Source organism: Carlito syrichta, unplaced genomic scaffold (assembly GCF_000164805.1).
Source record: "Carlito syrichta isolate Samal-C Ts95f unplaced genomic scaffold, Tarsius_syrichta-2.0.1 Scaffold308791, whole genome shotgun sequence".
NCBI lineage: Eukaryota > Metazoa > Chordata > Mammalia > Primates > Tarsiidae > Carlito > Carlito syrichta.
In genome coordinates, this window is record NW_007252887.1 from 210,867 (window position 1) to 221,689 (window position 10,823).

The 10,823-nt window shown below is 39.8% G+C and overlaps 1 protein-coding gene across 1 annotated transcript in view; it reads left to right on the plus strand.

Moving 5' to 3' along the window:
- ITGAV (integrin subunit alpha V) overlaps positions 1-10,823 on the plus strand; it is a 99,116-nt gene that overhangs the window by 4,459 nt on the left and 83,834 nt on the right. The window lies entirely within an intron of this gene.

A 10,823-nucleotide genomic window follows, 5' to 3' on the forward strand; every position in this document is an offset into this window, starting at 1 on the left:
GAGAGCGGCCACTGCACTCCAGTCTGGGTGACAGAGTGAGACTCCAACTCAAAAAAATATTTATATATTGTTGTGAAAATTAATGAGTCAATATTTATTTTAAAAAAAGGAAAAATAAAGTACTAACCAAAAGTGTTAGGGTGTTCCCTCAAAAAAAAAAAAAAATCCCTCCAGAAACAAGTCTCAAGTTTGAAGTAAAAATTCACAAAAATAGTGATTAAAAAATTCTGAAAAATAAAAATTAGCATTCTGTATTTTTCTGTAAGTACTAACTTATGGTGACTATATTGTTAAACTTGCATAAAATTTAAGGATTGTATGTAGGCCAAGAATTAAAGTAATGTTTTTCTTGCAAAGACTAATTGGAGAAATTAAAAATTGCACTCTAGGTTTAATGATAATAATGACATCTTACATTAGTAAACCTATTTCATAACTTGCAAAGCACTTTTTATATCTCATTTCACTCTACAGCCCAAACCATCGGGGCACTAAGGGGAAGCAGATAAACCCATTCTTATAGATGAGGACACTGAGGCAAGAGAGTTTGCAGTCTTTAGTTGTTGTTTGAGCAGGTGGGTGTGGGGTGGGGATTAGGGGAAGAATCAAAAGACAGGGTGTGAAATTCAAATCTTACTTACCTTTTATTTTCACATCTTGAATTTTTTTTTTCTGAGTTGGAGTCTCACTCTGTCGCCCAGACTGGAGTGCAGTGGCCGCTCCCAGTCACTGCAGCCTCAACCTGCTGGGCTCCAGCCACAGCCTCCCAAGTAGCCGGAATTACAGGCATGTGCTACCACACCTGGCCGATTTTTTGATTTATTGTAGAGTCTTGAATTTTTAAAGAAAATAATTAATTTAACAATTTGTTCATTTGTTAAATAATGCTATAGTGAATGACACTGAATTTGAATTCTTGCTTATCTTCCATTAAACACTGGTGGAGCCTTATTTACAGCTGAGGTGTGTTCCTGTGACCACAAAAACAAGGTGGGGGTGGGTGTGTCTTGGAAGCAGGAGGTCTTTCCAAGTCTTCAGTGGCTGTCAGTCCTAACTTCATGTTTGCAACACCTGGAAAACTTTCATTAAAAAAATTTTTTTTTGAGTCAAGATTTCTCTCTGTTGTCCAGGCTGGAGTGCAGTGGCATGATCATGGCTCATTGCAGCCTCCAATTCCTGGGCTCAGGCAATCCTTTTTATAAATAAAACTGCTACCCGGGCTGCATCTTAGCTCTAAGAGTGGATCCCTCACTCAGTATTTCAATGATGGCATGACCTGTGAATCATTTCTTCTTGACTAGCCTTTCCTAACTGAATTTGACTAAAAACAAGCTATCTTTCACAGGAGATGTCAGCTGCACCTGTTTCTGTTAACAGTGGTGCAATTTTCTCTGTTGCCTTGGAAATAATTTCATATTCCTCGTTTTCACTTTCTATTTTTCTTTGTCTGTCCTGCTTCACTCTCCCAGTGTCAGTCATTGGTTAGTCAGCAGGCAGAAGGTCCTAGAAATTCCTAACCTTGCTAAGGTTTTCTTGACTGTCTTGCTTTCAACTATTCTAATCTCATCCTGGCATCATTAGTGTGGCCTGTGGCATGCAGGTCCTCCCCCATCCCTCTGCCCATCGTGTGGCTCTTAGATCTGCAGAACACCTGACATGTTTCTGCTCGTTTTATCTTCCTGAATCATCCTTTTTGAGCCTGGTGTTGTGTTGCAAATATTCCCTCAACAATACTTCCATTGCCAGAGAGAGTGAGTCCAAACTGCTTAACCCAGATTAAGGCTGCTGGCAGTCTCTGCCAATCAGTAGGTACTTTTTAAACTTCATGTACCAGTTGTCCCCTCATTGTAACCACCTTCACAGCACTACAGTTTGATGGCAGCTCGTTTTCATAAACTTCAGTGTGCCTCTGACTATATGGGTTGATTTTTTTCATCATAAATAATATACATGTTTGGACTATAATCTTATTACTTAGAAGCAAATCCTATGCTAATTGCTCCTGATTACGGTCTTAAGTTTATAGGACATTAGAGAAGAGAAGGGAAATTGTATGAAAGTTGTCGTTACTGCTTTTTTTTTTTATATCATGTGATTGTTGACCCAGTGGCATTTTTATTTATTTTTCCTTTGGATTCAGTAGGAGCATTTTCTCTCTCTCTCTCTCTCTCTCTCTCTCTCTCTCTCTCTCTCTCTGTTTCTCTCTTTCTTTCTCTTTCTGGAGTTGGAGTCTCACTCTGTCGCCCAGACTGGAGTGCAGTGGCAGCCTCGACCTGCTGGCCTCTGGTGATTCTTCTACCTCAGCCTTCCAACAGCTGGAACTACACACGTGTGCTACCACGTCCGGCTAATTTTTGATTTATTGTGGAGATGAGGTCTCGCCAAGTTGCCCAGACGGGTCTCGAACCCGCGGGCTCAGGCAATCCACTCACCTCAGCCTCACAAAGCACGGGATTATAGGCTGAGCCACGGAGCCCAGCTTCTTTCTTTTCTTTCTTTTTTTTTTTTTGAATCAGAGTCTCACTCTGTTGCCCAGACTGGAGTGCAGTGGCATGTTCACAGTCACCACAGTCTCGACCTGCTGAGTTCAGGCGATCCTTCTGCCTCAGCCTTCCAAGTAGCTGGTACTACAGGTGTGTACCACCATGCCCAGCTAATTTTTTGATTTATTGTAGAGATGAGGTCTCACTAAGTTGCCGGGGCTGGTCTTGAACCCCTGGGCTTAGGTGATCCTCTCACCTCTGCATCCCAAAGTGCTGAGATTACAGATGTGGGCCACCACGCCCAGCTAGCACTTTTTTTTGTTTTCATGAAAGTAAATCCAAACCAGGAATTGTAGCTCTTAAATGATATCTGGCACTATTTCATACACATTTCTGTCTATATACATGTATGGTAGTTTTTCAGAAGTTCCTTTTGGTAAGGGCTTTGGTCAACCAAGAGTCAGCTAAATATATTAAACATGCTTTATCTTGGAAAGGGTAGTGCTGAAAGCAAACAACTTAATTCATTTGGAAGGTTTGAAAAATGGACTTGTCATTGTTTGGCAGGTCGCCCCTCTTTGGTAGTCAAGGTCACATTCCCTGTGTTAGCCGCCCTTCAAGTACACTTTGGGTAGGAAGTTCATTGGGAATCCTCTTGGCATTCTCTGATCCTCTTATCTGTCTCTCTCCTTCTCCCTCTTCCTCTCTCTCTCTCTGCCCGTCTCTCCTCTCTCTCTCCTTCCTGTCTCTTGACTTCCCTCTCTTTTTCCTTTCCTCCGCCCTTCTCTCCTTTCTTCTTATCCATCCTTCTGGCCCTTCTCCCGCACTGTACCCTTTATCTTTTAGCACTCCTTGGCATGGACATAAACCATAATTTTCCGAAGTCCTAAGGAGTCATTTATGGAAATGTCTCCAGTTATTTAAAAAGAATGGTGGTGATGGGGATTTGATAATGCTCTTGGATATACTTTTTGGAGGGAAAGGGAGTCTATCAGGAGAAAGAGGCAGGGATAGGAAACTAAGCTGCGGATTTTCACTGATGATCAGTGAAATCTCCTCAGCCTCACTTAACTGTGTGCTCCCACCTCTCCAACCTTGTCAGGAAATGTTAGAGCCAACTTACTTACACCTCTTCTTTTTCTCCTTCATTTCAGTTAATTACTTGACCATTAATGGCCCTTCAAGAGAAAACCGTGGAAAGAAGAGTCCCTTTAGAAACAGATTTTAAGTTTTATATTTCCTGCTTTGTTGAGAATAGTTTATTTGTGGCATTAATTGTTGTTTTGGGTTCTAATACCATCATCTTGTGTTTTCATGTTTTTCTAAGTTTGCATTTATCCACTTTCACCTTCAGAAAATTTCTTTTTAAAGTGATGACAGTGGGCATTGTTTTCTTCATTCAGTAGAAAAGGAAACAGAGACTCAGAGATTTAAAGTGACTTCCTCAATTGATTTGCAGTGTTTGCAACTTTTAGTCCCAAATTGTTTCCATTAGATAGTGCTGCTTATGCTGTGGACTTTTTTTCCTGATCTGTCAGTTCTCTTACCCGAATTAAGCTGTTATAGACATTCATTAGACATTCCTAGATGAACTTCAAGTAATAATTATTTAATTTTTTATAAAGCATTTTATGACCTCCTTTTGTGTTTTATAGTATGTGTTGCTTTGTGTCCTTTGATTTTTTTAATATAGCATATTTTACCACTTTATATCCTGTATTCTATCCAAATATTTATTTTTCACTACATAACTCCCTCTTGAGGCACTACCTTATGTCTCAGTTCATTTTACTTTCTCCATCTCTGTTTTTCTCTTTTAAAAACATACATATTTTAAAAGTAACTAAATATCACTATGGTATTTTAGACAAAGAACTTTAGTTCTCAGCTTTTTCCCCCTACAAATCAACATGTAGATATTGAGAGATTCCTTTTAGATTATTCCAACACTTCTGCAACATTTCACCAGTGTACAAGACAGCACATGAAGGTATGCTTTGGAAAACTCGATGAACATCCGTATTTGTATGTCTAATTACCATCATTTCATGCCTATAATGTACAAATAGTCTGATGAAAAGCAGTAGCCTTGTTTCTTGTCTTATCCAAGGAACTCAAGCGATGTGCTGCCAATACTGTGCAGTGTTCATTCAGAGAACTCTCCCGCTGCGCCCTTTTTTCTTTCTTTGCTGAAGGCCATCCCCTCTTTTTTCTTTCTTTGCTGAAGGCCATCCCCCCTTTTCTCTGTCTTTGCTGAAGCCATCTCCCCTTTTTTCTGTCTTTGCTGAAGGCCATCCCCCCTGTTTTCTGTCTTTGCTGAAGACCATCCCTCCTCTTTTCTGTCTTTGCTGAAGGCCATCCCCTAATAACTTTCCAGCTCTCTCTGTCTTAGAGTGCCAAGTAAAGAAAGTATCTGAAACCCCAAATTAAGTAGAGATGTTGCGTAAGGAAATTGTTTTAAGCATAAGTTAAATAATTGGATATTTCATAGAGGATGATTTCTGCACGAGGGGCTGAGCCATAGTAGAAATGACCTGTTTGTATATGGCTAGTTTAAGACAGAGAATTACAGCTATTGAATTGGCTTGCTACTCCACTGTCAACTTAAACTCTTCTTAAGTTCTGATTATGTGGAAGGCGCAAAGATGAATTAGAGTTCCCTGCATTCAAGGAAGCAATTTATTATAAGGTGGAACGAATCATTTTGACAAAAAATTTTTAAAAGATGCTATAAAACATGTATGTAAGGACAACCCAAAAATGGCAAATTCTGAGCACCAGCTTTCCTATCCTGTCCCGGAACATAGCATTATCCACAACACTAAATACGTCCACACATCTGTGTATGTGTTACCCTCCTAAGGATGACTGTGGAGATTACCCAAGCCCTTTGCACGCTGTAGACCCTAAGAAGTACACTTGCCTGAAATGTTCTTTTTCTCCAGCATGCACTCAGATGTCATTTAATTTAATGAAGAGGGGCGGTTTTGTCATTTTTGTGGTCAATTTTTTGACCTGCTGAAAGGAAAAAAACATTGTATATGTAATTCATATGTATTTATGTATATACATTTACATATTATAATTTACATATATGTGTGTATGCAATTTAGCTGTGTTTTCCAACTCTGTTCTAGAAAAAAAAAATGAGGGGCATTTTGGTCAAAGAACTTTATTCCTCAGCTTTTTTCTTCCATGATGACAAGGAGCTGCTTGCTCTCTTACTCATGGGAGGTGGGGAGTCTCTTACTGATAGCCTTATTTTTTTCTTATGAACGATTTTTGCTGAATAAAAACTGAGCTGATTTTCTACACAGAATCATTTTGCTGAGACAGGAGAGAGTCAGCATTAGAGTTTTACTGATGCCAAATATGACTGCATAAAGCGTTATTAAACAGGGCGTGGTTTGGTTGGGAGTTACATCTTTATTTTGAATTTGGAGGTTTTGAGATAAGTGTCAGAAAGCAGGATTCTTGTAACCCAGCAATTCACATAGCCAATTTTAGACTAGCTAAGATTTGGCAGTTACAACCCAGAATAAGACATTGGACTTGATTAGAAAGTTCACATATGGATGCATTTCTTATTTAACATGTAGGTTTGTACAAAATTTCACAAAGAGGCGAAAAGCAATTGTAAATGTTTCCTTTGCCCCAAGAGTTTAAGTGATGTAGTGTTTAATGAAATGAAATGGTGATGGCCATGCGTTTTGGAGTTGTCTGTGTCTACCTGTGTCTTGTTTTTTTTTTTCTTCTTCCTATGCCAATCAGTTTCTTGAGAAGAAAGACTGAGAGTCTGTTTGGTTAGATCCTCCTTCTCTTCCTGACTCCTGAATGCTACTGCCCCTCAGAGCTCACTTGTTAGCCCTGGTATCTCTGAGGCTTCGTCTGGGTCAACTCCATCTGTGTTCTGATATTCCACACACTTTCTCACAGGCAAAACTCTCTTCAGGGCTCCAGACTGCCAATTAGGCATCTCATAGACATCTCAGGCTAGCAAATTGAGAACTGAAGTCCTATTTCCAGCATATTCTTAATCCTAAACCCTCTGCTTCTCTTCCCTCTAGACTTTTCTTCTATCTAGGCACTCAAGAAGGAACTTAGGTTCCATTCTTTTTTTTTTTTTTTTGAGTTGGAGTCTCACCCTGTCGCCCAGACTGGAGTGCAGTGGCCGCTCCCGGCCACCGCAGCCTCAACCTGCTGGTCTCCAGCGATCCTTCCACCTCAGCCTTCCAAGTAGCTGGAACTACAGGCACGCGCTACCACACCTGGCTAGTTTTTTGATTTATTGTAGAGATGAGGTCTCGCCTGCCCAGGCGGGTCTTGAACCCGCAGGCTCAGGCAATCCACTCACCTTGGCCTCCCAAAGCTTGGGATTACAGGCTAAGCCACCGAGCCTGGCTGGTTACGAACCCTGTATTTGAGCCCCCAGTTCTTCCTGTTTATTTCTCTTCAGATGTTTCTCACACCTGCCACAAATCTCTTTCTCCTCCCACCATCCCATTGCCGACCACTGTCACCTGCTCCCTGAGCTGCTGCCTGACTCTTCCTTCCTTTTTCTCTCTCTCTCTTAATGCTTTCCCCATAGGCTTGAAGTTTAGTTTTCTTTGTTAGATGATGTCATGTTTTTGAAAACATTCAGTGGCTTCAAAAGAGCCTTAGGATAAAATCCCAAGTTTAACCATGGCTGAGAGGCCCGGTTTGACTTTGTTGCCAGCTCCAGACTTTATCTTGGCCACTCCCAACTGGCTCTCTCCCTCAGCCACACCTCATAATTCCTGGAGGCTCAATTCAGAATCTTTCTAGCTCTGCCCAGGATGCCCCCATCTGCTTCTCCATTCCACTTCCTCGTCCTTACCCTCCCCATCCCAACACACAAACCTTCCTAGGCATCCTCCTTCTGATCCTGTACATTTCACTTTTTTGATGAGTTCATTAGAGATAACTTCTCTGACTACTTTATCTAAAATTCTATCTCCCTTTTAATGCTTAAAGTTTTTTTTTTTGGGTCGGAGTCTCACTCTGTCACCCAGGTTGGAGTGCAGTGGCACGCTCACAGCCACTGCAGCCTCGACCTGCTGGGCTTACATGATCCTTTCACTTCAGTCTTCCAAGTAGCTGGAACTACCGGTGCGTGCTACCATGCCCGGCTAAATTTTTTATTTTATTGTAGAGATGAGATTTTGCCAAGTTGCCCAGGCTGGTCTTGAACTGGTGGCCTCAGGCAATCCTCTTGCCTCCGTCTCCTAAAGTGCTGGGGTTACAGACATCCTGGCTAGATTTTTTTTTTTTTTTTTTTTTTAATAGAGACTTCCCTTTACCTAAAGAAAGTCTTTCTTTTCCATTTCTTAGAGATAACTTGGCTTTTTCTAAAGGTTTCCCTTCCTTATTTTCAAATAATTTCTCTCAGCTGATTGCTTGTTTACTTCATAGCATTTGTTTCTCATTTGGCTAGTTTCTTGCCTACAAGGGAATGTGAGCTAAATTCCTCCACCAACAAGCAGAGACCAAGGTTGTTTTGTTCATCCTGGTATCTTTGGTACTCAGCACGTTGCTTTGTGTGGAGGAAGCACTCAATTCAGATCTTTTTTTCGAGTGACTAGAAAACAACTAATAAAAAGTTCTCTTTATATTTAAACATTTTGACTCATTATTTTGTCTTCAGTTTTATCCTGATAAGAAATTGAGTAGTGGTCCTAATATTTGACCAAGAATCAATTAGATTAAGTCAAGAAAGGAAATTTGTTAGTAACTATTTTTCAAAATTGAAGTGTAGTAATGATTCTAAAACAAGATAATTTTTCCAAATAGGAAAAACCATAATATTTAGAATTATCATAGTTTGGATTTTTTTTAAATTTTAAAGATGTAGGGTATAATTCAGGGTTAGGTATACAAATGGTCATTGTACAGTAAAGTTTGGGCCTCACATTGTTCCCCACTTCACTTGGTTTGAGATCAGGTGCCCTTATTGATGAAGTATGCCCCCACCCCCGGTAGTTTCCCACTACTGCCAATACCTTTCTTGCAGTATTATCATAATTTTTCAGGGTCTGCTAATGAGTGAGAACATGTGATATTCAGTTCTTTGTTTCTGTGATAGGTCACTGAGTATTACAGACTCTAAATCCATCCAAGTTGTTGTGAAGTTCATAATTTTGTCCTTCTTTATGGCTGTGTAATATTCCATCATGTATATGTACCATTTTTAAAAATCCAGTCTACTTTCGATGGGCAGCATGGTAGGTGCTATATTTTTGCTATTGTGAATAGTGCTGTTATACACATGCATACATAAGGTATCTTTTTTAAAGAATGATTTGAGTTTTCCATGTATATTCCCAGAAGGGGGATTGCTGGGTCGTATGAGAGGTCGATTTTTTGGATCTTTTAGGAATTGCCACACTGTTCTCTACAGAGGTTGTACTAGTTTACACCCCCACCAACAGTATAGAAGTGTTCCCTTTTCTCCACATCCTCTCCAGCATCTGTTGTTTTTTTAAGTATTGATGACTGCCATCCTGACTGGAGTTAGGTTGTATCTCAATGTGGTTCATTTCTTTGATGATTAGTGAGGCTGAGCATTTTTTCAAAGTCTCAGGGTACAAAATCAATATGCAAAAGACAGTTGCATTCTTATGCACCAACAATAAACAGGCAGAGAAACAAATAAAAAGACATACAAAAAGAGAAAAATGCCTCAGCATCCTCCTAACCAGAGAAGTGAAAGACCTTTACAATGAAAACTACAAAACACTGCTCAAAGAAATCAAAGATGACACAAACAAATGGAAAAATATTCCACACTCATGGATTGGAAGAATCAACATTGTTAAGATATCCATCCTACCCAAGACAGTCTACAGATTTAGCACAATACCCATTAAATTACCAGCAACATTCTTCTCAGACCTGGAAACAACAATACAGGAATGCATATGGAATCATAAATGACCATGAATAGCCAAAACAATTCCCAACAAAAGAAACAAACTGGGTGTCATCACACATCCAGACTTTAAACTTTATTATATGGCTACAATAATCAGAACAACCTGGTATGGGTACAAGAACAGACATATAGACTAATAGAACAGGATAGAGATTCCAGAATCAAAACTTTGATTTCTCAACCAACTCCTTGTGGACAAAGCCTCCAGTAACACCCACTGGGGAGAGGAGAAATTATTCAGTAAATGGTGCTGGGAAAACTGGTTGACCACAGAACCCCAACCTATCACCATACACAAAATCAACTGTAAATGGATCAAAGGCCTAAACGTAAAACCTCAAACTATAAGAACCTTAGAAAATGTGGGAGACACCCTTATGGAAATTGGAACTGGCAACCAATTCCCGATCAAAACCCTAAGTGCCCATGCCATAAGAGACAAGGTAGACAAGTGGCACCTTATCAAACTGACAAGGTTCTACAAAGCCAAAGAAACTATCAAGTGAGTGGGGAGACAGCCCACAGAGTGGGGCAAAATACTTGCCAACTGTATATCTGACAAAGGCCTAACATCTAGGATCTACAAGGAACTCAAACATGCTAAAAAGAAAAAAACAAACAGTCCTATTACAAAGTGGGCAAAAGATATGAATAGACACTTCTTAAAAGAAGACAACAGATAAAAGCAGCCAACAGATACATAGAATTTTTTAAAAAGAATTATTTATTTATTTTGCTCAGCATTTGGAGTATAGAAAATCACTCACACACACAAAACCAGACACAAATGAAACAAAACCTCCCTGACTCTAGCTAGCATATGATTTTTAACAGCTTTATTGAGATATGTGGCATATAGTAAACTGTACATATTTAAAGTATAAAATTTGATCAGCATGAATTTTTAATTGAATGTAATCCTGAAGTTGCCTTATTGTCAGGGAAAATAAACCATGCCAAATAATTTACATACATAAGAGACTATCAAGGAATAATGAAGATTATGCCTTTAGTGAATGGTTCTAAAAAGTATTTGTGGGCTGGGCTTGGTGGCTCAGCCTGTAATCTCAGCACTTTGGGAGGCTGAGGTGAGTGGATTGCCTGAGCCCGAGGGTTCGAGACCAGCCCGGGCAACTTGGCGAGACCTCATCTCTACAATGGGTGTGATAGCATGTGCCTGTAGTTCCAGCTTCTTGGAAGACTGAGGTGAATGGATCGCTGGAGTCCAACGGGTTGATGCACTCCAGCCAGGGCAATGGAGTGAGACTCCAACTCAAAAAAAAGTATTTGTGGATAATATCAAAAGAATGGTATTCCTCACAATCATAAGATGTTGCTTATACTTTGTGTCATTTAAAGTCTTTTCTTTTTTTTTTTTTTTTTTTTTT